Raw genomic sequence first — 14298 nt, 5'->3', positions numbered from 1 at the left:
ATAAACGTTAAGGAGTACAAAATTGGGCTCAAATTAAAAAAAAAATGTATCTCTGCGGTCTCTAAGAAATTGCTCGACCAATGTTTAGTTTAAACATTTGAAATTTTAGATAAAGTGTATTCTGACATAGGGCAAGCTTTTTAATCGGTTTTTGGTCGAAGATTTGGCTGCCAAAGATGTCAAAGCCCAAAAGAGTTGACCTTTGCAGTCCTTAGCAAACTATTCAGCCAATTTTGGGTCTAAATATTTTCAATTTTACATAAAGGGTATTCAGACATGCAGCAAGAATTTTACCAGTTTTTGGACGAAAATTTGGCTGTCAAGACGTCAAAGTTTAAAAAGTTTACCTGTGCAGACTCTACGAAACTCCTCCGCCAATTTTGCGTCCAAACAGTTGAAATTTTAGATGTAGATTACTTGGACATGAGTCAAACTTTTTTAATGTATATATGTATATATATATATATACATATGCACATAATGTTATGAACAGTACATAGTATACTGCTCGTATATATATATATAAATCCAGCGGAGGCATTTGAACGATATAAAAACATAGTTAATTCATTACCCACTCAGCAGCAGCCGTACAGCGCAATGATGAGAAGCCATGACTGTCATTGGGGCATTTCGATCCTGGCTTGTCTAGCCGCATTGATGAGCTGTGATACAGTAAAACAGTACTGTATGTGTATCACTATAATCCTCCCCATCTTTGGTTGAGCATTTGGGAAGTGATTACCCACGTATAGCGTAATGCTGAGTAGCTTGACTGTTATTTAGGCGGTTGGGTTTCGATCCTGGCTTTATTGTCTAGCCGCATCGAATACTTGTGATACAATGAAACAGTACTGTATGTGGATGAACATATATATATATATATATATATATATATATATATATATATATATGGGGTGTGGAATCGTATAAAGTTATATTTTTGTTACATTATAGTGCATTACATCATAGTTATAATCTAATTTTGTGTGACGAGTGCGTGTGTATAAATTTTAAGTTTTATGCACACACACACACATATATACGTGAAACTTAAAATTATATGCATATATATATATATATATATATATACTTGTTTATTGTTAAATAAACATGTTTACATCCCGCTGCTACAAACAGCCACTTGTTTCAATCAAACAACAGATATCATTAGGCAGACTAGTCAAATGTTCAATGAATAATGGATTTTTATTTTAGGTAGGAACTCTTTAAAAGTTGGAGTTAAAAAACCTTAAAACACAGAACTTTAATTATAAGATGTAAAGAGGGAGGGGCAATCTAAAGAAAACTAAAAACATGTAATGGAGAGAGAATGATTAGGAAGAGAAAAAAGGAATAGAGAAATAAAATAAATAGAGAAAGAACAAAAGGAATAAATAGAGAAAGAAAAAAAAGAATAGAGAAATAAAATAAATAGAGAAAGAACAAAAGGAATAAATAGAGAAAGAAAAAAAAGAATAGAGAAATAAAATAAATAGAGAAAGAACAAAAGGAATAAATAGAGAAAGAAAAAAAAAGGAATAGAGAAATAAAATAAATAGAGAAAGAACAAAAGGAATAAATAGAGAAAGAAAAAAAAGAATAGAGAAATAAAATAAATAGAGAAAGAACAAAAGGAATAAATAGAGAAAGAAAAAAAAGGAATAGAGAAATAAAATAAATAGAGAAAGAACAAAAGGAATAAATAGAGAAAGAAAAAAAAGAATAGAGAAATAAAATAAATAGAGAAAGAAAATAGAGATAAAAAAGAAAAAAAAGAAAAAAATATAATATGGAGAAGAAAAAGAAAAACAGATATAAAGGGTTATTATAAAGAAAACAAGGGCTAGAAGAGAAAAGAAAGAATGATGAAATATAGTTTAAGAGAGAAAGAGAGAAAGTAAGAATTAATAGGAAGGGAATCTTAAAATGTTCTATTTCCCACGGCTAAGTCAATACTTATATAATGTGAGGTATTTTTCGTAGTATTGATGTTTTTCTTTAGCCGGAATTCGTTAGCCCTCCTCCAAACTAATGCGACCAATCACACTGACAATAAAGATCTTTTATTTTTAATCTATTTGCCTATTTTGTTCCGCTTGGTATGTATTGAGGTTATAAAGTACGGCACACAGATAACCGGTGTTTAAGTAAAAATTGTAAAGGTTTCTTTTCTTTTCTTTTTCTGCCATGTTTATTCGCTTTGGGAGGAACATTCATAGTTTTATCGTTGCGCCGAGAAAACGAATTATCTCCGAAACTGTGCGCTTATCTAATTAGAACTATATTTCTTCATTAAAGTTATTTAAATATTTATTTTATTCTTATATATTGTTACCACGCTGACTGACTGTCTCAAAACACCGTCGCACTTGTTGACTAAAACGTTTCCATTTTGAGAACAAACCTAAGAATACAATTTGTGAATCATCTAAAATTCCACCCGGCCATGGCTGACGCTAGAACCGTATATTAAATAAAAAAGTTTCGTTCTCGTTCCATGTGGGGAGTCCGAGTTCGACAAAAAGATCCTCGAGTTCGTCAAAATACTTGACGGATGGTGGAAGGTTACATCGGCCGAAACGTTATGAGAATAATAAAGATGAGGACAGTAGGTTAAATCATTCAAAAGGTCAATACACGTCTAAAAAGATTTTATTTTTTACGTTCTTTTTCATTCTCCATATATTTTATTGTAAATATTTTTCTATGCGCAATACCCGTTGGAAATTTGAAATTGATTTCTACGTTTAAATACAATATTGACAATAACAGAAAATAAATCTAAGTAAACCTTAGGGTTTCGTCGGAATTACTAAAATGCCACATTTCGCTAGAAAAATCCAGTCAACGAGCCCTGATTTGTTTTTGAAGAGCTCAGAAAATTCAGTACGGCATAATCATGTTTAAGTACGGCACAATAACGTTGACACACAGGTTCTCACCAGATCACCGAAGTTAAGCAACGTTGAGCCTGGCCAGTACCAGATGGGTGACCATTTTGGAAGGCTAGGCGCTGTATGTACCTTCTGGGAAGGTTGGGCGTAGGGCCAGCACCATCAACCTGTAAAAAGAACTCCTTGCTACAAAAAAAAAAAAAAAAACATCTACAAAAAAAGTTGTAGATGGCCTATACCCCTCCAGGAGCTCAAGGGCTATGGATGGATGGATAATCACGTTTGACACATCCCGTCAGATCATCCAAGTTAAGCAACGATGAGCTTGGCCATTAACAGATGGGTGACCATTTGGGACTTCTAAGTGCTGTATATGCTCTCCGCTTATCTCAACATTGTTTTCAGTCGTCCTGGACTTCTCCTTGCCACTGCTCAACCAGTGCCGATTCAGGAGAGGTGTGATTGGAGATTGCGAACCTCTAGCCACATAATTACACGCGCAGATGCCCCATACAGAGGGTATCCTTTGTCTTTCGAGACTGAACGGAGGCATCGGTGTCGATGTAGTTGATTCATTAAAATACAATAGATTAATTACGTCTAACACCTGCAGTTTTCGTGCATTGATCAGCCTTTTGAAAAGAACCTCAACCAGTTAGACATTGTCCAAACCAACCCCACCAAGCCATACTGACAATGAAGATCTTTAATTTTGAATTCATTTGTCCATCTTATTTCCCTGGCATTTTTTTTGCTTTTTATGTATTAAGGTTGAACAAGAATGGCACAACAAATAGTTGGCGTTTAGACATGTAACCTGGCTAAACAAAATTGTGGCGCTTTTATTCTTTTCCTTTTCCACCGTGTCTGTTCGCTTTTGAGAGAAACGTTCATGGCTCGTCGTTGGTTTGCGAAACCGAATTATCTCCGTGGCCGTGCGCTAATCTCATTAGAAATAGCATTGTTCACTAGCGTTATTTTTAACATCACGTTTATTCATGAAATTATCGTTACAACATCGACTGAGGTGGCATCAATCTAGAACAGCGTCTCGCTTGTTGACCAAAGAATTCACGTTTTCACAACAAAATTCTTGCCCACGCGTGTCATGACGTCACTATAATCATGGTCGATGCGTCGGAAAGTTGTGACACAAGGCCAGACCAGAATGCCACTTATATACGGGCGCTGATAGGACATCCCCATTTTCCGACCCTGTGTCACATCTTGCTGAAGTGGGAAGCAAGTAAATATCTACTGTCTAATTATTTTACTATTGGAGGATGAGTCCCTTTGCTTTTTCGGTTATTGGCGACTGGGTAGAATTCTTAATTAGCCCGACAGGTGCAGGAACAAGAACTCTCAGTACATGTTGGACTGAGGTTACATCGCCTGGATATTACCTTGGAGGCCCACCTACTCAGACCTTGCCACCCGGCTTTTAGGGTTGCGCAAGTTTATCGCTTGCTGCCTGAAACATTCTTACCAGAGAATGCCGAGTTCCCCTCCTTTATTGGCGCTGGCTGGACATCACCACTTTCCGACCTTTTGTTACATCATGCTGAGGTAGGCAGTAATGTAAATCCCTATCCTTTACTTATATCGAAAATATTGCAACACTAGCCCTTTCCTGAAGCATAAGAAAATAATGCCTGGGAGGGTGGACCCCGTAGAACTGCACAGGATAAGACTATATATCGTGATATTTTTGAAAACCCAACATGCATGCTTTCATCGTGGCCTGATCCCTTCCAGTTTATCTTACCGTTTCTTCATTCATTCTGGTTCTGTTTCTTCCTGCATTTCCTGAAGTTATTATATTATGTTTTAAGTCATTTTGCCTTTCTATTATGGTCTTAATCCGTCACCTATCTGGACAGTACTCTATCTCGTACAGCCACAATCAATCTCGAAATCAACAACAGAATCGCCAAGGCAAGCGCACTCGGGAGACTCAGAAGCAAAGTCTGGGAAAGGAAAGGAATCACCATTGACACCAAGGTTTACAGGGCAATTGTCCTCACCACATTACTCTATGGCTCAGAAACCTCGACTACCTACAGAAGGCACGAACAAACGTTGAACCACTTCCACCTGAGATGTCTCCGAAATCTCTTCCATATCAGATGGCAAAACAAAGTCCCTGATACAGAGGTCCTGAAAAGTGCTAATCTTCCCAGCATAACTACTACCTTTCGAAAGACCCAACTAAGATGGGCAGGTCACGTCTCCCGCATGCCAGATGAAAGAATCCCAAAACAACTCCTGTATGGCGAGCTGTACCAAGGCAAGCGTTCAGTCGGAGCACCAAGAAAACGATTTAAGGACAACCTCAAAGTCTCCCTCAAAGACTTCAACATCTTGGGAATCGCTTGCATCAGACAGACCTCACTGGCATCACCTCATCCACAAAGGAGCTGAAACATCTGAAGAGAGAAGAACCCTCAAAGCAGAACAAAAGTGTGCAACCCGCAAAACTAGAGCAACAAGCTCTGTCCTCACAACACCTGCTCACCACTGCCCCAACTTGTGGGAGAGCCTTCCATGCCCGGATCGGCCTTACAAGTCATCACCGGAAGCACAACAACAATAGTTTAACTCACTGATGTTATGGTCATCTTCGACTTCGAAGGACGAACACGATGGTCTTGTGGTTTTCCCCATATCTTGCCACAGTGGTGTTTTATTCATTTTCAAATATACGGTTTCGTTTGTATCGTTACGATTATTTTTTGTGTATTCCAAATCATCCTATATTTTGCGTCCAATTTCTTTTAGTGTTTTACGTTTCTTATTTAGTTATTTTTTCTTGTGAGTAAGATTTCTTGTTCTAAAATTTACTATTATTTTTCATGACCCGGACAAAAACATATTATACTTTAATTTCAACATCTATTTTTATCTCTTACTCTTCTCCCCCGTTTTCCCCTCCTTCTCTCTATATCCCTTTTATCTCCCGTCAACTAATTCCCACTTTGAAAATAAACAGACGCATCATTTACAGATTCTTTGTATAATAGTTCGTATAAGGGAATTAACACTTTGATTAAAAGCATGAGTTACTTCCCTTTAATGAAAATATAATCTAGTTAGAAAATCGACTCTTCCCAATCTTTATTAAATATGTGTTGAATTAAAAAATGGAGCGCCTTATTTTAATTTTAGATATATTTTATCCGTGGCAATGTTAATTAAGAAAATTACAAATGTATGGTATTCATTAAGCGATTTTAACTTTAGCCGGACATACAGACATACATGTAAACACATAGAAAACTGACCTTTCCGATGAATTTTCATTTGTCAGCTCATTTTCAATTTTTTTTATCTTCTTATTTTCATTTACCATCTGTATTTACTAAGCTGTTTAGATCTATGGTAATATCTGTTAGGATATATAGGAGTATTAGGTTTTCTAGTTCTTTTTATGTTTGCTTATCTTCGTTTTTCAGGGAGTTTTCTCCTCGTTCATAATTCGTTTTACATTTTCGACTTCTGTTGCTTCTTTCATATTTAGTTCTTCTACAATATCTACGAGGTGGTTTCTTGTCTGTAACATCAATTAACTCAAATTATTAAAACAAACTTCTCTTGAGGATATGTTTTCTTTGATTACCAATCATTTGTTCCGTTGTATGGTAATCAGTAATCATGTTATATATATATATATATATATATATATATATATATATATATATATATATATACACACTAGCGGCTAAAAATCTGGGACAGTTTTCTATTTCAATTTCTCCAGAATATTCGGGGGGGGGATAGGATTACAACTAAACTTACACACATTTAAAATATCTCTCATTTTGATACACTGTATTAATTACACTTCACTATAAAGGATAGAAAAAAGTTTTGAGCATTTCATTTTTTTTTTAAATTAAAATGGCCAAAACTATGGGACAAAGAAAATAAATTTAAAAATAACATCGAAACATCAAAATAACAAAATTGGTGAACATACATTTAATATCTAGTGAACAAGACTTTATTTTCTATAACTGCTGCGTACCTTCTACTGCAAGATTAAATGAGATGGGGACAGTCATCACATGAAACTTTCGCCCATTCTTCTTTAAGTTTTAACCACAAAGTTCCAGTATTGATAGAGTTTCTTGCACTCACACGGTTCCCCAAAGTAGACCATAGGTTTTCAATAGGGTTTAGGTCCGGGCTTTGAGGAGGCCAATCACTATAACTATTTCATTTGATCACATAAATTAATATACAAATATATCATTTTATGCGTAAAAGTTCAGTATTTATCTCAACAGTGCTCGATACATACGTAGAGCCAGGTAGTAAGTTATGAAAATAGATATGACGAATTGTAACGAGAATGAAACGCGACATATTCTGTGTAGCTTAAAAGCCATATATATTTTCATAACTTAATATATATATATATATTTTTTACATAGGCATCACCACATTATCAAGGCCCAGAGGCCACTCAAGGATAAGGGTTAAAGAGTGTACAGTAGAAATTGGACAATATAGTTATCATTAGTAATGAAAATTTGGTAAATTTGATAACTTATATGGAACGGCTCATCAAGAACTTATTTACTTTAGACTTGAACACAACCATATTGTAGTCAGCCGGAAAGCAGGAAAACGGAAGAAAATTCCACAGGCGTGCAGTTCTAAGAAAGAAGCTTTGTTCATGGAATCTACGTTTAGGTTGAGGCACAGATAAAGAGTGGGGGAAATTATTGAAAGTGTTTACAGCTAGACGAGTGTTTCTTGTGAAAGTTTGGCGAGGGGGGACCATAGATTGAAGCTCAGTCGAACACTTTCCATGAAAATAACGATACATCAGAGACAAACTCGCAACATCTCTTCTGTGAGATAGAGGTTGCAGCGAAGAGAAAAGGACATCTCCTACGAGGCTACGAAGTCTATTTTGAACTCTATCAAGGCAGGACAAGTCTTTTCTAGCAGTTCCTGCCCAGATGTGACAACAGTATTGCATCTTTGGACGTACCTGGCTCTTATATAGATAGAGAATTGCATCAGCAGTGAGATATCTACCGGATCGATAGAAAGATCCCACCATTTTTCCAGCGACCTTGGCAACAGATTTGATGTACGTGTTCCATTTAAGATCAGGAGTAATGGTCAAGCACAGAAGCTTGTCAAAACTTGAGGCCTCCTGAAGACGAGAGCCATTCATTTCAATTGATGCCAAATGTGGATTAGAATGTTGATGATGTAAAGAGAGAAGCTTGGTTTTAGATGCATTAAAAGTAACCAGCAACTCATTTCCCCATTGTACTACGTGCTCAAGATCAGAGGAGAGAGAATTGGAGAGAACTTGGTCGTTTACTGTCTTAGATGTGGTACCATAAATGGTAGTGTCGTCAGCATAAATGTCTACAAATGATGTAAGGATGTGATTTGGAAGATCATTAATGTAGATCAGGAAAAGAGTTGGGCCCAGGATGGACCCCTGAGGGACACCGGCATTAATACTGTGAGCTTCTACTACTCTTATGAACCTATCAGAAAGAAATGATTTAATAATTGAGAAGACATTTCCAGCTATACCATAACTAGCGATCTTATGAAGTAAACCTTTATGCCATACCCTATCAAAGGCTTTAGATATGTCAAGAGCAACTGCCCTAGAAAGATTGCCACCGGGGAGAGATTTGCTAATCCTATGCGATATAACTGTAAGCACATCTGCTGTAGATCTAGCAGAACGGAAACCATATTGAGTGTCACTAAGAAGGTTATTTTTGTTGAGATGGTTGATTACTTCTGTATTTAACACAGATTCTAGCAACTTACTCATGACGCACAGGAGACTTATTGGCCTGTACTGAGAGGGGGATGAGCGATCACCTGAATTCTTAAATACAGGGCATACTAATGAGATTTTCCATGGAGATGGGAAACTATTCTCCTTAAGACAACGTTTAAACAGTTTTGTAAGTATGGGCGCTAGTTCAGGTTGAAGTTTTTTGAGTACTATAATTGGAATACCGTCAGGGCCAGTTGCTTTACTGGAATCAAGGTTTTTGATTAGCTTGGCAACATCACGTACAGATATACGTATATCACATAGCGTGTTTTCTGATACAGAAGGAAATATTGGGGGTTGGCGGCCTTGGTCGCAAAGGGTAGAATTAGCTGCAAAGTTCTTGACAAAGAGTTTGGCTTTGTCTGATGCTGACGAGATTACCTCAGGTCCATTGATAATAGTTGGGATGGAGCGCACGCTTCTGTTCAGGATTCTGTTTGCTATTTGCCAAAACTGGTGGGAACCAAGCCGCTGCTCAGCTACTTTGGACTTAACAGATTGAGCATACAACTCTCTTGCGTTCCTTATTACTTTCTTACAATGGTTGCTGGCAGTCCTGAAAACGGCTTTTGTTTCCATACATCTATTACGTTTGAAGCAGTGGAAAAAGTGATTTCTGTGCGCAATGACAGCAGCACATTCTGGAGAGAACTATGGCTGGCTGTTAGGTTTTTGCTGAAACTTTTAAGAGGGTATGAAATGGTCAATACCTACAATTAACCATTCAGTCAGGTCTAATACTATAGAGGACACATCCTTTTTAAACATGGAATGCAGAGGTAGATCAGATATAAATGTACGGAAGCTATCCCAGTCAGCCTTAGCGTATCGATATACTGTACGATGGAGAGGTACGTCGTGGGACTTATTACATTTCATTTTTATCTTAATTGATACAACTGAGTGGTCGGAAGATCCAAGAGGCGACAGAACAGAAACTGAACATACACACAAAACACACACACACACACATATATATACATACATGCAAACACACACACATACACACACACACATATATATATATATATATATACTACTTTGGAACGTCCTTTAATGATTTTGCTCTCCCAACTGTACTGACATGCAGAAGTTCAAGTGTAATGTGAACAGACATCTTGTTTCTCAACTCCCTACATAGTATTCCTGCAACTTATGTCCCTTATTGTAGCCCCCTACATCAAAGTGGCACTTGGCATTGTTTGGGGTGAAAATGGAATAAAACAACGTTGCATCGATTACCAACCTATTCTATTTTGTTGTCCATTACTTTCTATTAGTTCTGTCATGTTGTTTAGCTCATTCCTGGTTACACGTGTTTCTACTGCTTTATTGACATACCTGAAATATGAGAAGTTATCTCGCTGTTTTATTGAAATTAGATGCGACAACATTTACAGGATACCCACTGCTTCCCTCCTAATTATAATTATTGATATTATTTATTAAGCAGTACTTCTCACACACGCCATCGCAAGCGATCGTCCACTGGCAATAACATGTGATCTTCCTTGGAGTCTGCGTGATAACAAGTTCCCACCGATTTGCATTGATTTGTCTAAATAATCAGCGCAGATGACTTCATGTTATCACAACAGCCGCTGACCATTGATAATCATTGGCATCGACAGTTGATTTCTGAGTTGTGTCCTCCCTTCGCAATCCTCTCAGGCCGCTCACAAAGCTTTAGTGAGGTGTCATCCGGTGTAAACATTTTCTGAATTTTTTTTAATAACCCGGTGTTTCATAGGTAAAAAGAAACTTTCCCGATTCCGATACAATTACCGATTCCGATTCTTTATGAATTTCTGAATAGTTTATTGTAAATCTGATATTTTCCCCGGTACTCGTAAAACCAGATGTTAAATGTGCCTATACTTTCTCAAACAAAAAAAAACATACTTGTAGAGGAGGGTGTATGTGAACATGTATATATATATATATATATATATATATATATATATATATATATATGCATATATATATGTGTGTGTGTGTGTGTGCGCGCGTGTGCGTGTGTGCGTGTGTGCGTATATATATATGTGTGTGTATACATGTGTGTGCATGTGTATGTGTGTGTATATTCATACATGTATATAACAAATAACATTAAATAAATCAACTAAAACAAAACATTAAATATTATAACTGCGGCCACCATCAAACAGATTATAGAGATACTCCCGTTACGGGCATAAACTCACACATAACAACAACTACACAAGCTCATGAAAAGAAAAGAAAAGAAAAGATATATACATATATATATATATATATATATATATAGAGAGAGAGAGAGAGAGAGAGAGAGAGAGAAAGAGAGAGAGAGTGAAAAGAATATATATATATATATATACATATATATATGTGTGTGTGTATATAGAAAAGAATATATATATATATATAAAAGAAAAGATATATATATAGAGAGAGATAGATAGAAAGGAAAAGATATATATATATATATATATATATATATATATATATATATAAGAAAAGATATATACAGAGAGAGAAAAGAAAAAAACATTTTGCTATAAGGCGCTGAGCACTAAGAATGTTGGTATTCGTTCGATGCACAGTTATAAATTAATAGAGATTCATACAGATTAGTAACCACAATATCACATTTACTGAAGAAGTTTTCTAAGAAAGTCCTAAGCTGATCTGGCTAAAATTTTGTATGGTTCTTTGTTATAACAATGTATAGCGCACCAAGATTTATCAATTCACAGCTAGGGATTATTAAGAATTAATAAGTATTAGTTTTTATAATACCACATCTACTGTAGAATCTTTCTCGAAAGCTACTAGGCTGAAGTAGCTTAAATGTTGTATGGACCTTTGTAAGGATCAGACACAACGACTTAAGAAATATAGCATCTATTAAATGCTCAGTTAGGGATAAAAAGCGATTAATGACAATTAGTATTTAATGCAAAAATGAGCCAATATTCAAGAATATTAAATTATGCTAATCAACGGGTTCAAACTTTTGCGCCATCACACACACATATACACACACACTCACACACACAGGCATATATATATATATATCTGCAAATATATATATATATCTGCAGCTATATATCTATATATCTATAAAAGTGTAATCATCTGTCTGTGTATATTTTCCTACCAAACTACTCTGCCAATTTTCAGTCTACTCGAGATTTGTACATAAAAGATATTGAGATTTGGGATAATCTTTTCAATCAAGGAATCAAAGTTAAACGATTTGATCTTTAAAACTTTACCAAACTCCTTCGCCAATATTGGGTCTAAACATTTGAAATTTTAGATGTACGTTATTTGGACATGGATAACACTTTTTAAATTGATTTGAGCCCTAAACAATAAATGCTAACTGGTCAAAATTGGGGTCACATTTTTTAAAAATTTTACCTCTGCGGTCTCTACCAAATTACTTGCCAATTTTTGGTCTAAACATTAGGATTTTTACATAAAGTGTATTCAAACATGGGGCAAGTTTTTAATTAGGTTTTGGTCGTGCCAAGGACTCAAAGTTCAAAAGGTTTTACCTTTATGGTCTCTAGCAAACTATTCAGCAAATTTTGGGTCTAAACATTTAAATTTTTACATAAAGGGTATTCAGACATACAGCAAGCTTTTAAATTTTGGGCGAAAATTTGGCTGCCAAGAAGTCAAAGTTGAAAAAGTTGACCTTTGAAGACTCTACCAAACTCCTCTGCTAATTATGGATCAAAACACTTGCAATTTTAGATGTAGGTTTCCTGGACACAAGTCAAACATTTTTATATATAAACACACACGCACATAAAGTTATTAACAGTATAGTGGGCCGGAGCAAAGCCGGGCTGAACTACAAGTATATATTAAATGAAAGATGAGGAATAAAAGTTATATATATATATATATATATATATTTATATTTATGCTTATTATATTATCAGAACGATAAGAAAAGGTAAAGAGGAGAATTAAGAAACAAATTTTAGGCCATGCATTTCGAAGCTAAATACTTCTTATCAGACAAGGAGAGGATGAGACTTATACAAAATGCAAATAAACAAAAAACTGGCTAAGTACCTGTATATAAAGTAATACATAAAGGTTAATTAGGAAGGATAGTATATATATATATATATATATATATATATATACTAGCAAAAGTACCCGTCGTTCACTGGGTTCAAAAACAGATGTAGAGAAATTTCCTCACCCACCCTATTCTCCTGATTTTCCTCCTTCAGACTACCATTTGTTTCATAGCTTAGAAAATAATTTTGAAGGAACGGCTTTGGTAACGCAGAAAGATGTTGAAACTAACATTTGTGAGTACTTCGAATCAAAGTCCAAAGGTTTTTACAGTTATGGGATTAATAAGCTTGTTAATAGATGGAAGGAAGTCATAGATAATCAGGGAAAGTATATTGATGATTAAATCTTTAATAATATGCACTTGGTTAGTTCTTTTCTTTATTTATAAATTAGGACAGAATTTATGGGATGACCTGATATTTTTCTGGAATCATTGCTGTGATAAAGAGTACTGGTGATAGTGAGTCTCCTTGGAAAGTGCCTAGTTGTATTCTTATATCAGTTAGGTGCTTCCCTTCAGTTGTCAATTCCAGTCTAAATGTTTCCATTGCTCTCCTAGCAATAATTAATAATCTTGTCAGATATCTTGTATATTCTTAATGATGTATAACTGTGGGATTCCGTCGTGTACCTTCTTGTAATATGTCTATATTCATTTCCCTATTATTTTTTTACCTCTCTCAAGATGTTTTTATCTACCCATGTCGTGTGTTACTTTTTTTTAATAAGGTATCCTTTTTGTTACGCGAGCAGTAACCCGCGCACGTTAATGCAGTAGTAGATCTGTCCCCACACTTGTACAGTTTAATGTTTTAACATAGTCGTTCAGCAGGTTATCCTGTGTGTCTTTATGTCCTTATAGTTTTGGTAGACATGTCTTTTCACTCATCATGTTGATGTATAGCCATTCTTTGCTCTATTAAATTATTTGTATGTTACTTATCCAAAAATCTTATATATATATAACGAAGACCCCACCTAAAGGAATTTCTTCAAGAGTATTCTAGATGCAGTCAACTTAGCGCATAATTAGTAAAGTGAAAATGGGCATTTAGACAATTGTAAGTATAAATATTGAGTATAAAAATTAAGTATAGACTTATGGCTACCTTAAAGAATACAATACACCTATATAAAAGACTTAGAAATCAAATAGCCTGCATACCTCCCTCAACTATTTAAAATAAAATAAAATAAAAAAGTTTAAAAAATAAATAGGATAGATTTATTACCTCCCTTGGACCAACTGAAACATGGATTATATCCTCTTAACTGGAACAAAGAAGGAAAATTAATAAGATAAAGTAATTATCTCCCTTGTACCAGCTAAAATTAACAGAAGGCAGACCGGAAATCATACAAAAACAAAACAGTACATATTTACTAAAATGCATTAAATAAAAAATTTAAAAATTAGAAAATTCATATTAGTATAAAATAAAATATACAGAGATAGGAATAAGCTCTAGTTAAATAAAAATGAACATCATTATAAAA

The sequence above is a fragment of the Euprymna scolopes genome, chromosome 29 (assembly GCF_053919585.1).
Source record: "Euprymna scolopes isolate OS-2025 chromosome 29, ASM5391958v1, whole genome shotgun sequence".
Lineage (NCBI taxonomy): Eukaryota > Metazoa > Mollusca > Cephalopoda > Sepiida > Sepiolidae > Euprymna > Euprymna scolopes.
The sequence above is the reverse complement of the archived record's forward strand: the minus strand, read 5'-3'. Positions refer to the sequence as shown.